This window comes from Suncus etruscus, chromosome 5, assembly GCF_024139225.1.
Source record: "Suncus etruscus isolate mSunEtr1 chromosome 5, mSunEtr1.pri.cur, whole genome shotgun sequence".
Taxonomy (NCBI): domain Eukaryota; kingdom Metazoa; phylum Chordata; class Mammalia; order Eulipotyphla; family Soricidae; genus Suncus; species Suncus etruscus.
Genome location: NC_064852.1, coordinates 153,270,175 through 153,279,833, shown reverse-complemented (window position 1 = coordinate 153,279,833; position 9,659 = coordinate 153,270,175). Strand labels below are relative to the sequence as shown.

Genomic DNA, 9,659 nt, shown 5'->3' with positions numbered 1-9,659 from the left:
GTGCAGGTATCTGCTCTTGCCACCCCACTCAGTGCATGACCTCCAAGAGGCCTGAAGTAGAGCTGGAGCGACAGTACAGAGGTGAGGCGCAGGTGGGAAACCATCATTCTGGACAAGAACTGGATGCTGAAAGGAGGGAGTGATCTGCAAAAGATCCCTTCAATGCAAGTCATTGCAAGTCACAATGGAAAAAAGGGAAGAGTGAGAGAGAGACAGAGACAGAGACAGAGAGAGAAGAAAAATGTTGTGCTCGCTTCGGCAGCACACATACTAAAATTGGAACGATACAGAGAAGATTAGCATGGCCCCTGCGCAAGGATGACACGCAAATTCGTGAAGCGTTCCATATTTAAAAAAAAAAAAAAAAAAAAGAAAAATGTTTCCCATAGAGGCAGGCAGGGGGAGGGCAGAAGGGAAATGGGACATTTATGGCAGGAATGTGAAGAAATGATATTGAACTTTGTATGACTGAAACTCAATGACGAACAACTTTGAAACTGTGTATCTCATAGTGATTCAATTAAAGCATCTATTTAGATAAAATTAAAAAAAATAAAGAAAAGGGAAATTGGCAACTAGGGTTTTGTCTGGAGCCTGCGCTCTGTCCCCATCTCTGTCCCCCTTTGAGGCAATCAGAAATGAACTAAAAACTTCCCAACTTCCTTATCAGAGTATTAAACTGTCCTCCTAAGCAGATTCCACATGGCAAAGATGAAAGGCCTGGTGGCATTGGGTTCTTGAGGTCCAAGGAGCCTGCGGCTTTATGAAGTTGGAGTCCCCATGTTCCACCATGTTCCACCCTAGACTGGAGTTTTCTGAAGATCCGGTAGTTATGGCCAGAGCCCAGACTGGGTTTAGGCACAGAACACGCCCACAGGGAAGCCACAGCTTGGGGTTCAGCCCTACTCAGGGCTGTGCATCCAGCACTGCTTGGTAATTCCTGTCTGAATTCCATCACGGCCTTCAAGGGGAGAGATGGCAGGAGAAAGGAACAAGAGATTAGCATTGGTTCCCATGGATAGAGAGAGGATAACCTGCCAAGAATTCAAATTAACACCAGCTAACTGGTGCATATTTATTCATAAATTTGCTTTTGCTTCTGCAATCTTAAAAATGTTCACTGATGGAGAGGCTGAAGAGATAGCACAGCGTTAGGGTGTTTGCCTTGCATGCTGATGACCCTGAATGGACCCAGGTTGAATTCCTGGCATCCCCTATGATCCTCCCAGTCTGCCAGGAGTGAGTGCTGCCGGGTGTGACTCAAAAATAACAAGAGCAGCAAAAACTCCACTTCATTAAGCATCAAGGAGTTACAAATGAAAACAACAGAGAGATATTATCTCCCATCACAGACTGGCTAGCATCAAAACAAACAAACAAACAAACAAAGCAAACCCAAGAAGAACCAGTGCTGGGGCAGATTCAGGGAGAAAGGGGCTAACCTTCAGTGCTGGGGGTGCAGATTATCAACTGGTCTAGACTAGTGGGAAAACGATATGTACATGCCTCAGAGAACTAGAAATTGAGCTCCCATATGATCCAGCAACACCACAACGAGGAATATAGCCCCGGGGCCCAGAACACAAAGTAGAAAGGCCCTCTGCATTCCTAGGCTCATTACAGCCCTATTTACAATATGCACCTGTTAGGAGAAATGAAGTCAGGAAACTTGGTTACTCATGGATGGATATGGAGAGCATTTTGCAAGCAAATGAGTCAGAAGGAGAGGGAGAGACATAGAATAGTCTCACTCATTTGTAGAGGCGAGGCCCAGGAGGACAAATCTAGCGTCGGAAACTTGCCTCGAACAACGGGCACTGCAGTGAGGGCAGAGAAGGGCGCACTGGGACAGTGAGAGTTGAAACTGATCCCTCTGGACAAGAATTGGTTCTGGAAGGAGATGAAGGGATTGGCATGGTGCCCCTTCAGTACCAGGATGGCAAACCACAGCGTCTTCAAAGAAAAAGGGAAAAGAAAGGGGGAGAGAGAGAGAGAGAGAGAGAGAGAGAGAGACAGAGACAGAGACAGAGAGACAGAGACAGACAGAGACAGACAGAGAGAGAGAGAAAAGAAAAAGAAGGTGGGGAGAAGGTGGAAGGGACACTTGGGGACATGGGTGGTGGGAACTGTGCCTTGGGGAAGGGGTGGGTGCTGGGCACTCAGACATATTAGAATTAATTAGTCATGAATTAAGGCGGGAAATGTGCCTCGGGGAGGGCTGGATGTTGGGGGCTCATACATATTAAATTATATTGTTATATTATATTATAATTAATTAGAGTCGTGAATTATGAATTATGGCGGGAAATGTGCCCGGGTGCTGGGTGCTGGGCACTGTCTGCGTGCAACTCGCAGCGAGGCAGTCGAACCCAGAGCCCAAGGAAAGGCTCCGAAGCAACTGCCACGGTTCGGGCCTGAGGTGGAGTCACAGACACAGATGGGGACCCTGTGGTGGGATCAACGACAAGTAGCTCTGTAGTGGCCCCACTTCAGGGGAGGGGTGGGGACTCTGAAATGGGGGCCAAGAGGCCAAACGCGGCTTTTGGCCGATGTGACTCGGCAAAGAGAAGGGCTGCGGCCTGGGGCCCAGCAGCAGGGACATGGCTTTCTGAGGTGGAGCCACAGGAACTTACACTGGCTCAACGCGGTCCCCAGACGGGGACGGGCAGCTCAGTGGTGGCCACACAGAAGGGACAGTGGGTGCTGGGATGAGTCACACAAGAAAGAAAGTGTCCTAAAGCGGGGTCCTCGTATCAGGGACAAGGCCCCTGAGGAGAGGTCATGAAGTCAGAAACCATACCTGAAGGGAGTCAAGTGGGTCGAGATGGCCTCTCTGAGGTCAGCTAACACACGTTCCAGACCCCTCAGGTCACACAGTTCTGTTCCCCAGAGTTCCCACAGATCTAGGTCCCTGAAGTCACACGGGTCCTGGGCCCCTCAGGTCACACAAATCTAAGTCCCTGAGGTCACACAATTCCAGGTCCCTAAGGTCAAACAGACCTAGAGTCCCTGAGGTCGTACAGGTCCGGGGTCCCTTTTGTCAAGAATCTAAAAGCGGGATGGTGGAGGAGCAAATTAAAAAACATTCTAAAAGTGCTCTACGAGGGGCCGGAGAGATAGCACAATGGTAGGGCATTTGCCTTGCATGCAGCTGACCCAGGATGGACCCAGGTTTGAATTCTGATAAAACCCGTAAGGTCCCCTGTAACTGCCAGGAGCAATTTCTAAGCACAGAGCCAGGAGTAACCCCTGATTGTAGTGGGTATGCCCCCCCCCCCCCCCGCCCAAAGAAAAAGTTCACTGATATTTACAGTTTCCTTGTCCCACTAGTTACTTTTGAGATTTTTCCCTCCAAAAGATTTTGCTTCCTTTGGTTTGGCTTTTGGCTTTCTGTAGGCCCCGTCCAGCAATGTTCAGGGGTCTCTTCTGGCCCTGTGCTCAGGAATTAATGACTTCTAGCAAGTCTCCAGGGGATCTGATGGGATGCCCGGGATGGAACCCACTGTGCTACATCTTTTACCTCACGAAAGACTTATTGAGAGGGCCCACTCAGGTCCTGGATCTCCTGGTGGCTTGGCACCTCCTTCCCAGCCTCTCACCCCAAGGAGGCTGCTTTTCTGGGCTGGGTGCAGGAGCCTATAGTGCCCAAGTTTCCAGTCTGAGAGGGAAGCAAACTTGGTCCCCTGCCAATCTCTCGCTTCTACTGTTGACTGAAGACATCGCACATTCACACACACACACACACACACACACACTCACTAATGAAGATGCAACGTGAACTCGAACTCCTTCCGATACACAGCAGTTGTAGAGTCTGATTTTGACATTCTCTCATTTCCATCCGGAGCTTCCAGCAACAACAAAAGCTCAGCTCAGTCAACGGCTGCAAAGCTGCTGCAAAGGCTCTGGGTAACGTGGTGAAGTAATGGCTGCCTTAGAGCTGGTGACGATTAAGGCCCTGGGTCCCTTTAGTCATGTCTGCTGTGACCTGCTTCTGGCTGGAGTGGGGATAGGCCCTGGATTTTCCACCGTGGTGAACTGAGCCTGTTTGTCCTGATCTCTTCCTGGCTGATCAGGCGGGTGGTTCAGTTCAGAGCCCCAGGAAAGGAGCCCCATTTGCCTCTAACCAGCAACCTGCACCTAACCAAGCTACTTTCTTTTGTTTGTTTGGGGCCCCAACTGTTGATGCTCAGGATTTTGATCATTTTATTTCTTTTTTGAAACTACCTAGGGCAGCAATCAGTGCTTACTCCTGACTCTATGCTCTGGTGGGGCTCAGGAGACCATATATGGAGCTGGTGATCAAATCATAGTCAGTAATGTGCAAGGCAAAAATCCTTTCCACGCTGTATTATCTTTTCAGGCCCCACTAGCTCCTGGTTTCAAAGCATTCTTGGTTTCTCCAGACTCTATAACACTATGAGGTCACGTGGCCTGCCTGTGGTCATGACACTGGGACCAGTGAGGTCACGTGGCCAGCCCATGGTCATGATACTGGGAAACAGCAGAGGAGAAAGCAAACCCAGGCCCCTCCATGGTCAACCCAAGTCTCTTGCTAGACTACTGGAGGGCACCCTCGGTGTGGATCCAAGACCACCCCCAAAATTCTCTTCTAGCATCTTCTAAAATGCTCACTCTTTTGTTTTCACTGTGATGCCTGGATTCACTGGGCCTTAATTTTAGAAAATAAATGAAGCGTTGATCTCCTTGGATTTTCTTTCCCCTATTTACCAGTTTTGGGGGAGAGGGGGTTAACTAAACTGTCCATTTTCCTCTCCTTGACTGGGCCCTGTCAGATACATCTGTATATGTCATTTATGAGCTCTTTATTCTTTGGTGTTGGTCTGTTTCTCCTTTCCTAGTGCCAAACCTTACCATCTTTGTTGCCATAAGCAATTAAGACCCTTTAGTTCCTCTACTTGATTCTTTTTCAGAATTGCCTTGGTAATTCCTGGCCTAGTTTTTCATAAATTCTAGACCCCACTTGTCAAAATCCATGAAATGTTTTTTCGGGGATTTGACTCAAGTTCTATATTGAGTTTCCAGGTTAATTTGAAGAAAATTGAGTCTTTCTATCTATGAATAATCTTCTCTATGCATATTTCTCAGATGATTTGTCTTCTTCAATGTCTTTTGGTGAAGTTTAATAATTCTGTCTCCCCAAGAGCTTATCTAGCTTTTGCTGTTTATTCTCAGATACTTTGCACTCTATATTTCACATTGCCATTACAAATGCTATATTTTATAAGTGACATTTCAGATGTGTTATTTGTTGTGATGAAGAAAGGTGCTTTCATATTATTTTTGTATGTTGAAATCATTTTTAGCAGTGTTGAGGAAATATTGATTACTAATTTTTATATAACAAACATTAGGATCTGAGAAAATAAACCTTCATCTTTCTTTAAGAATTAAGATAATGTGAAGATCAAAATCTTATTATATTTAGTATATTTTCATTTGCTGCTCCTCTGACTCACTCATTTCCAAGTTCACAAGGTGGTTTTGAAAGAGGTCTGCGGATGTTCTCAGTGCAGTTATTTTCATGATATTATTAAGGTATTTCATGTCCCAAACCTACTGAACATCATAACTTAGATCACATATCTTCATTGTGTTTAGGATATTTACATTATTAAATATGTGTGTGTGGATCTGTTTTTTAAATATCTTTATTTAAACACCTTGATTACAAACATGATTGTAGTTGAGTTTCGGTCATGTAAAGAACACCCCTCCTTCACCAGTGCAACATTCCCACCACCAATGCCCCAAATCTCCCTCCTCCCCACCCCACCCATACCTGTCCTCTAGACAGGCTTTCCACTTCCTTCATTCAATCACTTTGTTATGATAGTTCTCAGTGTAGTTATTTCTCTAACTGCACTCACCATTCTTTGTGGTGAGCTTCATGATGTGAGCTGGACTTTCCAGCCCTCCTTTATTTGTCTCTGAGGATTATTGCAAAAATGTCTTTCACTTTTCTTAAAATCCATAGATGAGTGAGACTAGTCTGTGTCTATCTCTCTCCCTCTGACTTATTTCACTCAGCATAACAGATTCCATGTACATTCATATATAGGAAAATTTCATGACTTCATCTCTCCCAATGGCTGCATAATATTCCATTGTGTATATGTACCACTGTTTCTTTAGTCATTCATCTGTTGAAGGGCATCTTGGTTGTTTCCAGATTTTGGCTATTGTAAATAGCACTGCAGTGAATACAGGTTTGAGGAAGGGATTTTTGTATTGTATTTTTGTGTTCCTAGGGTATATCCCTAGGAGTAGTATAGCTGGATCGTATGGGAGCTCAATTTCCAGGTTTTGGAGGAATCTCCATATCACTTTCCATAAAGGTTGGACTAGATGGCATTCCCACCAGCAGTGAAAAAGAGTTCCTTTCTCTCCATATCCCCGCCAGCACTACTTGTTCTCATTCTTTGTGATGTACACCAATCTGTGTGGTATGAGATGGTACCTCATAGTTGTTTTGATTTGCATCTCCCAGATGATTAGTGATGTGGAGCATTTTTTCATGTGCCTTTTGGCCATTTGTATTTCTTCTTTGTGTGTGTGGGGTCTTTTCTTTGTCATTGAGTTGATCTTGATGTACAATAGGCCTAAATTGGAAAAGGACATGAGGAAGTATGGTTTCTTTCTCCCCGTCTCCTCCTGCCTTCCCAAAGGCTGCCAGCTTCCTACTTACAAAGGAGTAAGAGAAAGCTGGGGCTGGAATGACAGCATAGTGGTAAGGGCATTTGTTTTGCTGGTGGTCCACCTAGATTTGTTCTGGCATCCCATAAGGTCCCCCTGAGCCACAAGAAGTAATTCCTGAGTGCAGAGCCAGAAGTAACTGTGAGTACTGTGTGTGGTCCCCAAACAGCAAAACAGAAGAGATAAAATAAAATAAGGGAGAGACACGAAAAGACAGGACTTCGAGATTGCTCCAAGTCCCAATGAAGCAGGTAAGTGATTCTCATCCATTCCCTCAATTGCCAAAACTATGCAACTTCATTTCACTTTTTTTTATATTTTATTTAAACACCTTGATTACATACATGATTGTGTTTGGGTTTCAGTCATGTAAAGAACACCACCTATCACCAGTGTAACATTCCCATCACCAATGTCCCAAATCTCCCTCCGCCCCACCCAACACCCGCCTGTACTCTAGACAGGCTTTCCATTTTCCTCATATATTCTCATTATTAGGACAGTTCAAAATGTAGTTATTTCTATAACTAAACTCATCACTCTTTGTGGTGAGCTTCCTGAGGTGAGCTGGAACTTCCAGCTCTTTTCTCTTTTGTGTCTGAAAATTATTATTGCAAGAATGTCTTTCATTTTTCTTAAAACCCATAGATGAGTGAGACCGTTCTACGTTTTTCTCTCTCTCTGACTTATTTCACTCAGCATAATAGATTCTGTGTAAATCCATGTATAGGAAAATTTCATGACTTCATCTCTCCTGACAGCTGCATAATATTCCATTGCGTATATGTACCACGTTTCTTTAGTCATTCATTTGTTGAAGGGTATGTTGGTTGTTTCCAGAGTTTTGCTATGGTAAATAGTGCTGCAATAAATATATGTGTAAGGAAGGGGTTTTTGTATTGTATTTTTGTGTTCCTAGGGTATATTCCTAGGAGTGGTATAGCTGCATCGTATGGGAGCTCGATTTCCAGTTTTTGGAGGAATCTCCATATTGCTTTCCATAAAGGTTGAACTAGACAGCATTCCCACCAGCAGTGGATAAGAGTTCCTTTCTCTCCACATCCCCGCCAACACTGCTTGTTCTCATTCTTTGTGATGTGTGCCAATCTCTGGGGTGTGATGTATCTCATCTTCCACAGCACCAAGTCTATTCTCAGCTTCTGATAACCTGTCCCAGAGCTTATCCATTTTGTCATTCACTTTGTTTACTGAGTTTTTCAGGCCTGTTAGTTGACATGTTATTTCAGGTTGGAATTTTGTGATTTCTGTTTTCATATTTTCTTGGTTCTTATTAGTGTCTGTTCAACTCGATCCATGGTTTCTTTGAGTTCTTTGAGCATCTTCCAATTTCTTGTCTAAAGTCCTTATCTGAGAGGTTGATTAGTTGGTTGGTCATTATCTGGTCATCAGAATTGTCATCTTCATTCTCTATGTCTGATGCCGGTCTGCGTTGTTTCCCCATTGTCACACTTGTATTGTGGGTTTTTCTATGTGTTGTGGTGGTATTCATTGGCTAAATGATGTAGGCAGCCACACACCTCTGGCTCCACCCTTTCTGGATGGGTCGACTTGCCTCCAAGGGAAGGGAGTCCTCCGTGGATGAAGCCTCACACAGGATCAAATCTTAGGCCCGAGCACGCAGCAGAGAAGACAGTCCAGAGAGAAATGCTGGGCTTCAGTGATCTAGCACAGTTCTTAGTGTGATTTTTTTCTTCTTGTTGTGATGGTGTTCTTTCCTTAGAAAGACCACATGGCCACTCTGCGATGCTCTTCTGGAGCCTCTTTTTGGCCCACCCCCAAGAGGTTCACGTGACAGGACAGGAGACAGACACACACAGGCAGCATTTACAATTTTTCACAGTTGGGCCCCACTGGGCAGGCGTAGTTTTGTAGATTTTCCCAGCCTGACGTCACAAACCTGGCTTCTGCAAAGTGCTGCTTATAGCCGGTTTTCACATTATGGAGAAGTTCCTTGGCGTTCCCGCCCTAGAATGGGCCTCTGGGAGAACGAGTTTTCTGGAGCTTCTTTCCGGCCCACTCCCAAGAGGTTCACACGACAGGACAGTAGACAGACACACACAGGCAGCACTCACAATTTTTCACAGTCCTTCATTTCACTTTTCAGACAAAGGAGCTTTTTACTTTAGATCTCAGAGTTCTAAAGAGAACAGCAAATTGGGCACATGAGGTACATGAGTGAGGGATGAAGTGAAAAGTTGCAGCAGAAGTGTCTGGCTGCAAGAGGGTATGAAAATATATGATGGTGATTTCCAAGACTGCCTCAGAAGTTAGTTCCAGTGCTTGGAAACTTTACATTGGATATTCAGAGTCCTTGACGAAACCAACAGTGTTGCCTGAGTTGAAACTAAAAAGCAAGTAAATGCATCTCTTTGTTTCCTACCTGTGTTTTGAGAAGGAGCCTTTATTACTTCCAAGGTGGGTTTCTTAGGGTGAGTTTTATTTTGCATGGCGATGCTTTCCACAAATCTACTCAACTTGAAACCAAGCTCTCTGATTGAATTTCAGCCCAGTGGAGTGCTTGGGTAGTTATGAATAAGAGGTACAGAAAGCCTCCACCCGTGGCCAAATGCTTTTCACTCCAACACAAGTGTGGACGCAGACTATGAAAACTCTGCCTTGCCTCATTTTATCCAACAATGCTCGCTCTCGCTCTCTCTCCCCTCTCTCTTTCTTTTTCTCTCTCTCCTCTCTCTCTTTCTCTTTCTCTCTCTCTCCTTCTCCCTCTCCCTCTCTCTCTTTCTCTCCCTCTCCCTCTCCCATTGCAGTAGAGTTGGGATACACTTTCTCACCCCTGCTCTAGGGTTAGGGCATTTTCTGGTCTGTGTCTTTAGGGTTTGGTGAATTTTTGTTTGTTTTTGGGGGGCCATGCCCACAACCCTCAGGGGTTACTCGGTTTTGCATTCAGAAATAACTCCTGACAA

At 45.0% G+C, this 9,659-nt stretch overlaps 1 non-coding gene across 1 annotated transcript; it reads left to right on the top strand.

Moving 5' to 3' along the window:
• The first annotated feature begins 246 nt into the window (after positions 1-246).
• Positions 247-353, top strand: LOC126010478 (U6 spliceosomal RNA). Its single transcript, XR_007496505.1, has one exon. It is a non-coding gene; the product is annotated as a U6 spliceosomal RNA (small nuclear RNA).
• The last annotated feature ends 9,306 nt before the right edge of the window (positions 354-9,659 follow it).